This window comes from Dendrobates tinctorius, unplaced genomic scaffold, assembly GCF_039654945.1.
Source record: "Dendrobates tinctorius isolate UK_male_01 unplaced genomic scaffold, ASM3965494v1 ptg000143l, whole genome shotgun sequence".
Lineage (NCBI taxonomy): Eukaryota > Metazoa > Chordata > Amphibia > Anura > Dendrobatidae > Dendrobates > Dendrobates tinctorius.
Genome location: NW_027361810.1, coordinates 11530129 through 11543922, shown reverse-complemented (window position 1 = coordinate 11543922; position 13794 = coordinate 11530129). Strand labels below are relative to the sequence as shown.

At 42.5% G+C, this 13794-nt stretch overlaps 1 long non-coding RNA gene across 2 annotated transcripts in view; it reads right to left on the bottom strand.

The window, feature by feature from the left end:
* LOC141049089 (uncharacterized) overlaps nucleotides 1-13794 on the bottom strand; it is a 177853-nt gene that overhangs the window by 156719 nt on the left and 7340 nt on the right. Inside the window, exon 2 of one of the 2 annotated variants that reach the window (XR_012220243.1) lies at nucleotides 11425-11504. The exons of the other annotated variant lie outside the window; for it this stretch is intronic. This is a non-coding gene — a long non-coding RNA (uncharacterized lncRNA). The remainder of the gene's footprint in view (nucleotides 1-11424; nucleotides 11505-13794) is intronic. 2 annotated transcript variants of the gene reach the window in all.

The following is a 13794-nucleotide window of genomic DNA, read 5'->3' as shown; positions in this document are numbered from 1 at the left end:
GACTGTGCAGGCTCCGGGGGGCTGTGCCGGCCTGCCGGGGGGCTGTGCCGGCCTGCCGGTGGTCTGTGCAGGCTCCGGGGGGCTGTGCCGGCCTGCCGGGGGGCTGTGCCGGCCTGCCGGTGGTCTGTGCAGGCTTCGGGGGTCTGTGCAGGCATCGTCCGATGGGACTACAAGTCCCATCGGGCGATGCCTGCTACCATGACAGTGATTGACACATTAGCCAATGATGGGACAGTAATAGTCCTATCATCCGGCTAATGTGTTGAATGTAAAAAAAAAATTACATGCTACATACATACAACATGCATACTACATACATGCTACATTCATACTACATACTACATACATGCTACATACATGCTACATTCATACTACATAAATACTACATGCAACATACATACTACATATATACTACATACATACTACATATATACTACATGCATGCTACATACATACTGCATGCTACATACATACTACATGCTACATACATACTACATGCTACATACATACCACATATATACTACATACATACTACATACATACTACATGCATGCTACATGCATGCTACATGCTACATACATAACACATATACTACATGCATGCTACATACATAGTACATGCTACATGCATGCTACATACATACTACATGCTACATACTACATATATACTACATGCATGCTACATACATACTACATGCTACATACATACTACATATATACTACATGCATGCTACATACATACTACATGCTACATACATACTACATATATACTACATGCATGCTACATACATACTACATGCTACATACATACTACATATATACTACATGCATGCTACATACATACTACATGCTACATACATACCACATACATACTACATACATGCTACATGCTACATATATACTACATATATACTACATGCATGCTACATACATACTACATGCTACATACATACTACATATATACTACATACATACTACATACATACTACATGCTACATACATACTACATATATACTACATGCATGCTACATACATACTACATGCTACATACATACCACATACATACTACATACATGCTACATGCTACATATATACTACATATATACTACATGCATGCTACATACATACTACATACATACTACATATATACTACATACATACTACATACATACTACATGCATACTACATACATACTACATGCTACATACATACCACATACATACTACATACATACTACATGCTACATACATACTACATATATACTACATGCATGCTACATACATACTACATGCTACATACATACTACATATATACTACATACATACTACATACATACTACATGCATACTACATACATACTACATGCTACATACATACCACATACATACTACATACATACTACATGCTACATACATTCATACATATATACTACATGCATGCTACATACATACTACATATATACTACATGCATGCTACATACATACTGCATGCTACATGCATGCTACATACATACTACATACATACTACATGCTACATACATACCACATATATACTACATACATACAATACATTCATACAATACATACATAGACATACAGTACATATAACATAGAGTAACATACTTACCAATACTTGTCACATTGTTCCCCGAAGCCATTGTCTTTTCCGGAATAAATATTAACATAACAAACCACAAAAATACTCACCCACGATCCGAAGCAGTCCACGAGTGTGTCCCACGACGATCTTGGGTAGAGAACTGCAGCATCAGCTGATGCTGCCGTTCTCTACAGGCTGCAGGAATCCAATGACGGAAGGTAGGTATCCTTCCGCACTGTATTCCTCCGCCACTTAAAAAAAAAAAAAGTCCCTAGTCTCACTTTATGCCATTGCTGTGTGGGAAATTCCCACACAGCAATGGCATAAAGTGAGACTAGGGACTTTTTTTTTTTAAGTGGCGGAGGAATACAGTGCGGAAGGATACCTACCTTCCGTCATTGGATTCCTGCAGCCCGTAGAGAACGGCAGCATCATCTGATGCTGCAGTTCTCTACCCAAGATCGTCGTGGGACACACTCGTGGACTGCTTCGGATCGTGGGTGAGTATTTTTGTGGTTTGTTATGTTAATATTTATTCCGGAAAAGACAATGGCTTCGGGGAACAATGTGACAAGTATTGGTAAGTATGTTACTCTATGTTATATGTACTGTATGTCTATGTATGTATTGTATGAATGTATTGTATGTATGTAGTATATATGTGGTATGTATGTAGCATGTAGTATGTATGTAGTATGTATGTAGCATGCATGTAGCATGCAGTATGTATGTAGCATGCATGTAGTATATATGTAGTATGTATGTAGCATGCATGTAGTATATATGTAGTATGTATGTAGCATGTATGTAGTATGTATGTGGTATGTATGTAGCATGTAGTATGTATGTAGCATGCATGTAGTATATATGTAGTATGTATGTAGCATGTAGTATGTATGTAGTATGTATGTAGTATGTATGTGGTATGTATGTAGCATGTAGTATGTATGTAGCATGCATGTAGTATGTATGTAGTATGCATGTAGTATGCATGTAGTATGTATGTAGCATGTATGTGGTATGTATGTGGTATGTATGTAGCATGTAGTATGTATGTAGCATGCATGTAGTATATATGTAGTATGTATGTAGCATGTAGTATGTATGTAGTATGTATGTAGTATGTATGTGGTATGTATGTAGCATGTATGTATGTAGCATGCATGTAGTATGTATGTAGTATGTATGTAGTATATATGTAGTATGTATGTAGCATGTATGTGGTATGTATGTAGCATGTAGTATGTATGTAGCATGTAGTATGTATGTAGCATGCATGTAGTATATATGTAGTATGTAGTATGTATGTAGTATGTATGTGGTATGTATGTAGCATGTAGTATGTATGTAGCATGCATGTAGTATGTATGTAGCATGCATGTAGTATGTATGTAGTATGCATGTAGTATGCATGTAGTATGTATGTAGTATGTATGTAGTATATATGTAGTATGTATGTAGCATGTATGTGGTATGTATGTAGCATGTAGTATGTATGTAGCATGCATGTAGTATATATGTAGTATGTAGTATGTATGTAGTATGTATGTGGTATGTATGTAGCATGTAGTATGTATGTAGCATGCATGTAGTATGTATGTAGCATGCATGTAGTATGTATGTAGCATGCATGTATGTATGTAGCATGCATGTAGTATGTATGTAGTATGTATGTAGCATGCAGCATGTATGTAGCATGTATGTAGCATGTATGTAGTATGTATGTAGTATATATGTAGTATGTATGTAGCATGTAGTATGTATGTAGCATGTAGTATGTATGTAGTATTTTTTTTTTTTAACATTTAACACATTAGCCGGATGATGGGACTACTACTGTCCCATCATTGGCTAATGTGTCAATCACTGTCATGGTAGCAGGCATCGCCAGATGGGACTTGTAGTCCCATCGGACGATGCTTGCACAGACCCCCGGACATCAGCACATCCCCCCGGCAGGCCGGCACAGCCCCCCGGCAGGCCGGTACAGACCCCCACAGGGTGCACAGACCACCGGCAGGCCGGCACAGCCCCCCGGCAGGCCGGTACAGACCCCGGGCAGTCCACACAGCCCCCCGGCAGGCCGGCACAGCCCCCCGGCAGGCCGGCAGAGACCCCCGGAAGGCCCGAAATGACGGCGCATCATGATGCGCACACACCGCGCATCATGATGACGTCAGGCTGTCAATCAACTGAACTTCCGATTCCGATGCCGAATTCCGATATTGAAAAAATATCGGAAGTCGGTATCGGAATTCCGATACAGCAAGTATCGGCCGATACCCGATACTTGCGGTATCGGAATGCTCAACACTAATAACTACTATAATACTGCTCCTATGTACAAGAATATAACTACTATAATACTGCCCCTATGTACAATAATATAACTACTATAATCCTGCCCCTATGTACAGGAATATAACTACTATAATACTGCTCCTATGTACAAGAATATAACTACTATATTACTGCCTCTATCTACAAGAATATAACTACTATAATACTGCCCCCTATGTACAATAATATAACTACTATAATCCTGCCCCTATGTACAAGAATATAACTACTATAATACTGCCCTCTATGTACAAGAATATAACTACTATAATACTGCCCCTATGTACAAGAATATAACTACTATAATACTGCCCTCTATGTACAAGAATATAACTACTATAATACTTCCCCTATGTACAAGAATATAACTACTATAATACTGCCTCCTATGTACAAGAATATAACTACTATAATACTGCCCCTATGTACAAGAATATAACTACTATAATACTGCCCCCTATGTACAATAATATAACTACTATAATCCTGCCCCTATGTACAAGAATATAACTACTATAATACTGCCCTCTATGTACAAGAATATAACTACTATAATACTGCCAACATGTACAAGAATATAACTACTAGAATACTGCCCCTATGTACAAGAATATAACTACTATAATACTGCTCCTATGTACAAGAATATAACTACTATAATACTGCCCCTATGTACAAGAATATAACTACTATAATACTGCCCCCTATGTACAATAATATAACTACTATAATACTGCCCCCTATGTACAATAATATAACTACTATAATACTGCCCCTATGTACAAGAATATAACTACTATAATACTGCCCCTATGTACAAGAATATAACTACTATAATACTGCCCCCTATGTACAATAATATAACTACTATAATCCTGCCCCTATGTACAAGAATATAACTACTATAATACTGCCCCTATGTACAATAATATAACTACTATAATACTGCCCCTATGTACAAGAATATAACTACTAGAATACTGCCCCTATGTACAAGAATATAACTACTATAATACTGCCCCTATGTACAAGAATATAACTACTATAATACTGCCCCTATGTACAAGAATATAACTACTATAATACTGCCCCCTATGTACAATAATATAACTACTATAATCCTGCCCCTATGTACACGAATATAACTACTATAATACTGCCCTCTATGTACAAGAATATAACTACTATAATACTGCCAACATGTACAAGAATATAACTACTAGAATACTGCCCCTATGTACAAGAATATAACTACTATAATACTGCTCCTATGTACAAGAATATAACTACTATAATACTGCTCCTATGTACAAGAATATAACTACTATAATACTGCCCCCTATGTACAAGAATATAACTACTATAATACTGCTCCTATGTACAAGAATATAATTATAATACTGCCCTCATGTATATGATTATAACTGCTATTATACTGTCTCCAATAGTAATTTTTTGCAGCGGTTGTTGATGGTTTCCTTTTTTAACAGTGATATCTGCAATGTTTTCCTCTGCTGCCTTGTGAAAAAAAAAAATAAATAAATATAAAATAAAAGGATCCCGACGCCGGAGTTGTTATTAATTTCACATCAGCCTCTTTGCTGTTTAACATCATTATCTCATAATCTGCCGTCACACTGTGGGTTTCTATAATACGGAATAAAAGCCTCGCTGGTTGTGATGATAATTGCTTTTTATTTTGGTCCACAAATACCAAATTACACTCATTTCAGTGAAAGTTAATGTTTTTGTAAACGAGAGAGGTGTCTGCAGCCGCCGGCGGTACAATTATAGGGTTTTCACCACTCCCTTTAAACGCTCCATAGGAGACAGTGACTCTCGGCCTGCAGATGTCACCGCTTGCCGTCCCCTCCAGTCAGGGAAGGGTTACCCCAGGTTGTGTTTTCGTGCTCGCAGTCCAGTAATTGCCGGCGTGCCCCTGCATTATGAGGCCTGGCGGGCAGCAGGTGTGGGTTATAGAAGTCGTTTGGAAAACTGCGGCCTCTTTATCATTCCCAACTCCTTTACGCTGCGCCGCCGGGTCTCCCGAACATGACTACCGAGCCGGCGAGGTGATTTGTCCTCATTGGAGGCTTGAGCGAGAGGCGAAGAGCTGCCCGCAAGAGAGGCCTCCATCCCTCACCGAAAGGCATTAGAGAGCAGGCCGTGCGCGGCGTCTCATCTGTCCTATTAAGGCGGCGCGGAGGAGACGCACACGGTGACCTCCGAGAGGAGAGGTGCAGGCGGCGCCGCTGCACCATCAGCCCAGGAACATCATTCTCCTGGACATTTTTCCATTATCTCCTCTTTTGAATAGTGAGCACTATTATATTACGGTATTTTGTTATTTTACATTATTTATATATATATTATTTTTTTTTTACAACCGGAATATGTGCCGGACCTGATGCTTTTAAGAACAAGATGTTCTTCCCCCAAAAGAGGCCGTTGTACTCGTGCTACACCCAGATGAAGAAAGCCTCTCCTATTCCCTGGGACCACCTAATACTCCTAACTGCTGAGGGTTTGCTACAATTGTAGAAAATTTAGACACTACTGTGGGAAATTAAGGGTGAGTGCACACAGTGCGGATTTTTCCACGCGGATTTGCAGGTAAAGTGACCTGCGGTTTTCATCTGTGGTTTGACACCTGGACAATGGAACAGAGGTCAAACCGCTGCGGAATCCACAGAAAGAATTGACATGGTGCAGATTTAAAACCACAGCAAATCCGTGCGGAAAAATCCGCAGCATGTGCACAGCGGTTTTTAAATCCCATTCATTAACATTGTACTGTACAATGCCTGCGGATCCGCAGCAGAATCCGCACCCTAAGGGCCGGTGCACACGTGGCAGATTTGTTGCGTTTTTTTCTGCGCAGATTTGTCACAAGACCTGAAGTGAATGAGAATCTTGACGTCTCGTTGCTTCTTTGTGACTTGCTGATACATGAGCTTTTTTGCTTCGGATTTCACTCATATTATCGAGTGGGGAAAATCTGCAACAAAAATGCATCAAAAAAATCGCTTATTGTACAGTACTCTGCATTTTTCCTGCCAAAAGATGCAGAAAATCCTGCAGCAAATAGCTGACGTGTGCGCACACAGACGTACACAAATCTTTATTTTACACACTAATACAGCGCCATTAATTCCACAGCGCTTCACACACATCATTCAACGCTGTCCCCATTAGGACTCGCAATCTAGAATCCCTATCAGTATGTCTCTGGAGTGTGGTGGGGAAACCGGAGGAAACCCATACAAAGACCCCAGCGCTGCAGGACTTCAGTGCTAACCACTGAGCCACCGTGCTGCCCACTGATCGATGTATCAGTGAAGGTGTAAGCGCCATTCACCCTGCTTCCGCTGTCAGCAGATTGTGCTATCTAGGACCCTGGGGGAGCGGGGGCCCTAGGCAGCTGCCTGGGCTGCCTGCCCCTAACGCGGCCCTGCTAGAACCATAGATTTCTGTACTTTTTTACAGGACAGGTTGCTGCAGCACTTTCCTTCCGTGAAGATGACGGAATATCAGTGATCCCCCCATGGACGGGCCGGCTCTGGGTTGATACGGGCTCTCACATTACAGACGGGCCCTTCTTTGCTTTATGTTTTGCCTCCCGGTCTTTCAAGAGCTATAACTCTTTTTTTTATTTCTCACTGGATATTGTGTAAGGCTTTGAAATGTGTTACAAGCTGTAGTTTTTAGCGACACCATTTTGGGGTCCATATAACTGATTGATTTTCATTTTATTCCTTTTTTTGTTGGCGGAGAAAACAATGCGACTATAAAAGAGCAATTCTGCCATTTCTATTTTTTTTTTCCACCATGCTGGATAGTACTGATCTGATATTTTACATACACAACAATAATAAATGTGTTTATTTAATATTTATGTTATGGATAAAGGTGGTGATATTGTTTATTGTTTTGTTTACTTTTTTTATATTGGTTCCTGTAAGTTACTTGATTGTTTGTAGAATACACTGCCATACTGTAATATAGCTATCTCCAATGAATGCACAGGCTGGGCTCCATAGGCGTAGAAGCGTGGCATTGTCACGGCGTCCTTCTCTGGTATCACACAATCAACAGAGTAAGCGAAGAGTGAACAATTTCAAGACCTTTATTCAGGCAAAAATACGAAAAGGTCCATATTCAGTCCACCACACAAAGGATAAGATAGTCCAGAATAAGAATGCAGTCCAGGAACAGGATAAAATGTCCAGGGAAACGAGATTCCACAACTCTAGCACCAGAGGATAAAAATGGATCTTTCTCTCTGAAGTGCAGCCTTTTCACCATCATGTCTATACCGGAACTGACCTGTCCAGCTGCCGTTCTTCCCCCCACCCCCTTCCTTGTCCAGGGGTAGTCCAACAAGTTGCCTCCCAGAGGAGAACAAAAGGCCTTAGGGATTAATGCACTACAGGGGGTCATCAAGAGACAGATACAGTGAGGCTGTAGACTTACAATATAATAAGAAAAACACTATGAAAATAACTGGAATTGTTAAAAATAGGAATATACAAAAAATGACATCCACATAGCATATCACACCATCACAACCTCTCCCCCCCCATAATAAGTGAGCACGCCATGAGGTCTACACAGACCTCTGGCCTGCTCACTTTAGTCCACATTGCTCAGTTATTTATAGTTCCTTGTACAGTGGCAGGGGTAGGTCGGCCTGGGGAGCCTATGGTTCTTCTTGTCGAGACAGTCCATCAGCGTTCTGGTGTTGGCTTCCCCGCTTGTATTGGATGGAGAAGCTGTAGGGTTGTAAGGACAAGCTCCACCGCAGCAATCTTCCATTGTCCCCTGATACGCGATTCAGCCATGTGAGGGGGTTGTGGTCTGTAACAATTGTAAAGTCTCTGCCATACAAGTAGGGCTGCAATTTTTTTAGCGCCCATACGATGGCAAGGCACTCCTTTTCAATAGTGGCATAGGCAACTTCCCGATCCAGTAGTTTCCGACTGGCAAAAGCAACAGGATGTTCTTCTCCGGCGGTGTTCACTTGGCTAAGTACTGCCCCAATCCCAAAGGTGGATGCATCTGTCTGCACGAGGAACCTGCGTTTATAATCCGGGGCAGCCAAGATAGGAGCAGTGACGAGGGCAGTCTTTAACGCTGAAAAGGCATCCTCGCATGCCGTCGTCCACGTCACATTCCTAGGCATGTTCTTGCAGGTCAGGTCGGTTAGGGGCTTGGCCAACAAATTTGCGATAGTAGCCAGCAGTTCCTAAAAATGCAAGTACCTGCTTTTTAGTCTGGGGTCTACACCAGTTGCTAATGGCTTCCACCTTGGCAGGCTCAGGCCTTAGTGTCCCACCCCCTACTCTATGCCCGAGGTACTGCACCTCAGCCATCCCTATTTGGCACTTATCAGGGCGAATGCTCAGTCCTGCAGTAAGGATACAGTCCAGCACTATGCTCAAGTGTTTAAGATGTTCCTCCCAGGTTGTGCTAAAAATGGCGATGTCGTCTAAGTAAGCACAGGCAAAGTCCTGACATTGTTGTAACAGTCGATCCACCAGTCTCTGGAAAGTAGCGGGGGCAGTTTTCATCCCAAAGGGCATTCCCAGGAACTCATAAAGCCCAAATGGAGTAATGAAGGCTGATCGCTCCCGAGCGTCCTCCGTTAGGGATATCTGCCAGTACCCCTTGCTCAAGTCTAACGTGGTCACAAATTGGGCACTGGCCAGACGATCCAATAGATCATCAATCCTGGGCATGGGATAAGCATCACTCTTGGTGGTATCATTTAGTCGTCTGTAATCAACACAGAATCGTGTTGTACCATCCTTCTTGGGGACCAGGACGACAGGAGAGGCCCAAGAACTGTGAGATGGCTGAATAACTCCCAGTTGTTTCATCTCCTCCAGTTTGTTCTTTATCATGCCTTGAACAGCCTCTGGAACCCGGTAGGCAGCCTGCTGGATGGGGCGTTGTCCGGGGGTTTCCACATGGTGGCTGGTGAGAGTAGTCTTCCCCGGCTTTGAGGAGAAAGCAGCAGCCCTCGGCCTTAGTACGGCAACAATATCGTCCTTTTGTATATCCGATAAATGGGAGCCCAGGGGCACTTGTTCCAGTGATCCTCCCGCTTGGGCAACCTGGAGGAGATCTGGGAGATACTCGTCGGCGGCGGTATCACTAGGGGGGTGGCAGACAGCTAGAATAGGCAGAGATCGGTCGTGGTAGTCTTTCAGCATGTTAATGTGGACGGTTTTCTGTCATCGACCACTAGAGTCCAGGGCAATAACATAGTTAGTGTCATTAATTTTCTTGACAACCTGATAAGGGCCTTCCCACACTGCTTGAAGCTTGTTGGCAGGGGAAGCAGTAATCATGAGCACTTGCTGTCCTTCCATAAATTCCCGGTTCCTGGCATTACGGTCATACCAGGTTTTTTGTCTGGACTGGGCCATTCGCTGATGTTCTTTAGCGAAGGTAGCTAGCTGGGCGAGACGGTCTCTGAGGTCTAGAACATAGGGAACGATGGGCTTTCCGGTATCTGAGATGTCTCCCTCCAAATGTTCTTTCAGAAGAGTGAGAGGCCCACGGACCTTCCGGCTAAACAGTAGTTCGAAGGGAGAGAACCCTGTGGACTCTTGGGGAACCTCCCGATAGGCGAAGAGGAGATGTGGCAGGTACTTTTCCCAGTCTTCTTCAACGTCAACAAAAGCCCTCAGCATATTTTTTAGGGTTCCATTAAAGCGTTCACATAGTCCGTTGGTCTGCGGGTGGTATGGGGTGGTGCGAATGGCTCGAACACCACAGGTATGCCATAGGGACTGGACCAGATCTGACATGAACTGAGTGCCTTGATCCGACAATATTTCACTAGGAAACCCTACCCGGGTAAAGATGGTAACAAGGGCCTCGGCTACCTTTACTGCTGTAATACTGGACAGGGCCACAGCTTCAGGATACCTAGTGGCATAATCCACCACGGTCAGGATATATTTTTTCCCTGACCTGCTGGGGTGGGCCAGAGGACCTAGGATGTCGACGGCTGCACGTTGAAATGGTTCCTCAATTATGGGCATGGATTGCAGGGGTTCCTTATGTCGAGCTCCTGGATGCCGCATTCGCTGGCACACATCACAGGTGCGGCAATAATGGGCTACCGACTGCGAGACGCCCGGCCAGTAAAAACTTTGGGTGAGTCTCTTTTCAGTCCTTTTTCTCCCTTGATGCCCAGCCAAGGGGATGTCATGGGCCAGTTGAAGTAGCTGTGCCCTGTACTTCTGAGGGACAATGAGTTGCCTGGTCGGTGCGTCTTGGTTGCCCTGGTCACTGCCCTTTATTACACGATAATACAGTCCGTTTTCTCGAGTGAAGCCATCCCCATTATCTCCCATGTGCCCAGTTTCTGCCTTTCGCCTAAGGGCTGCTAAGGTAGTGTCACCCTCTATTTCTCTCCTAAACTCCTCTCTGTCCCAAGACTCTCCCAATGTAGTAGCAGCGAAAGTATTGCTTACCGACTCTGATGCGGTTCGTGGTGGTTGCTCCCCGGTGGGGTCCGGATGACGTAGTGCTTGAAGGGCCTGTAGTCAGGTGACTGCTCCCACAATGTAATAAGAAAAACACTATGAAAATAACTGGAATTGTTAAAAATAGGAATATACAAAAAATGACATCCACATAACATATCACACCATCACAGGCATATATGGGGGTCTTCAGGACAATGCCATAGGCGCCCCACAGACATATTGTGGGAGGACTGATGGGGGGTCGGAAGGAACATTTTCCCCCCCAATCCTAACCTCACCATTGACAAGTGGCATCTAACACAGACAAAGGAGGCCCCCTGTGCAAGAATACAGGTATCAGCCTGGAATTAGGGCTGTTTAGCTCACAAAGGATCATCTAGACTAGATGCAATTGTAGCAAACCCTCTGCTGTGAGAATCAGGCTATCTTTAGAGATTTCTGGGGATCTCTGAAGTGATACCTGTAATTTATCCTGTGGATTGTGTGCGGGCTTCAGCCTCCATAGTTCAAGAAATAAACCAGTGTCTGAAATTTATGCCAAGAAGTGAGACAAAATGGATTTCCCATTGTAGTCAATAGGAGCAGAATATCATAGTTTCATAGTTTAGAAGCAGATTTCGCTGCAGGATATGAACATAGTCATAATTGGGTTCATTATCATATGGTCTGAACAGCTCGTGCTCCAGTCCGCACTGATACCTTGTAGCTTATCGGGAGAGTTCATAGAGGATTGTCCGTCATTGTAACAAACCTTCAGCTGTGAGAATTGATACATTTTTTTTATTGCTCTCAATGCATGAAAATGTCTTCCCCCTCATTGTCAGCAAGCAGAGAGTTTGAAAATGAATGCAAATTATGCAGAAAGTATATTAGAAAGTTCCAAAACTTTTCCTCCAGCAAAAAATAAAGATATGTTTCCATCTTGCAACGGTCTGACATGCCATGACATTAATATTGATGGGTTCCAAACTTCGGGACCCCTAACAATGCCAAGAAAAAAGAAGCAAAATGGCACTCACCCGTGCAAACATTACAAGGCTGATGATTGAGGTTTTTTTTAAAAAAAAATATTTGCAAGGTTATTTCTTTGGCCTCTGAGTAGTAATCCGGAGAGACGGAAATTCATTTTTTTCAGTTTTCGGCCCTTTCCTACAGCGTGAAGCGCCATTTTAACCTCTGTCAGATATTATTTTCCCCGTGATATCGTGAAGACTAATGATATTCTTGATGAAGTCACGGTTGCTTAACCAAGAGAATTAGCTTGAACCAACCGGGCATCTGTAACTCAGAATTTGAGGATTTGATGAGCGGTGGATTACGGTTGTTTTTTTTAATGCTGCTGATGGAAATCCCACCCAATGTATACAGGATATAATTGTGCCCATTTCTGTACGTGTGGACCAAGTGTTTTTCACACTGGCAGAAATACATCTGGTTGTAGGAGACTTTGCACTTCCTAACTTTGAAGAGAAGGAAGTTGTGGAAAATTCTTAGCAGCAGCAAGGTATAATTTGAGAAATTCATAAAAAGTGCAATAAATGGAGGAAGCATTCCTTATAAGTAATAAAGTGAAAAGTGCCCAAATGTTAAGAAAAGCAATCTTCCCAAAACAAGGTGACTATAATCAAGATAAAGGCATATAGACATTAGGATCAAAAATTAAAGTGCTTATATGCATATACAGAAAGCTGCCACATGAAACAAGATCTCATTTTAACTTACATTAGTGTAAATTCCAACAATAGACAAACCACAGCGCAGTTTCGCCTATCTTGCTTCCTCCAATGGGGGCATGTGACAGCAGGATTGTAAACCAATTTAGTTTTGTGTTTTTGCTTCTTTTGACACCAAGTACAGTTTAGTTAAATGATATGTGTGAACGCAAACAATGCCCAACCAACTCAATTCCCAACCAACGTGTAAAGCAAACAATGTCCAACCAACTCAATGCCCTACCAATGTGAAAACAATGTCCAACCAACTCAATGCCCTACCAATGTGTAAAGCAAACAATGTCCAACCAACTCAATGCCCTACCAATGTGTAAACAATGTCCAACCAACTCAATGCCCTACCAATGTGAAAACAATGTCCAACCAACTCAATGCCCTACCAATGTGCATACAATGTCCAACCAACTCATTGCCCTACCAATGTGAAAACAATGTCCAACCAACTCAATGCCCTACCAATGTGTAAAGCAAACAATGTCCAACCAACTCAATGCCCTACCAATGTGTAAACAATGTCCAACCAACTCAATGCCCTACCAATGTGTAAACAATGTCCAACCAACTCAATGCCCTACCAATGTGCATACAATGTCCAACCAACTCATTGCCCTACCAATGTGAA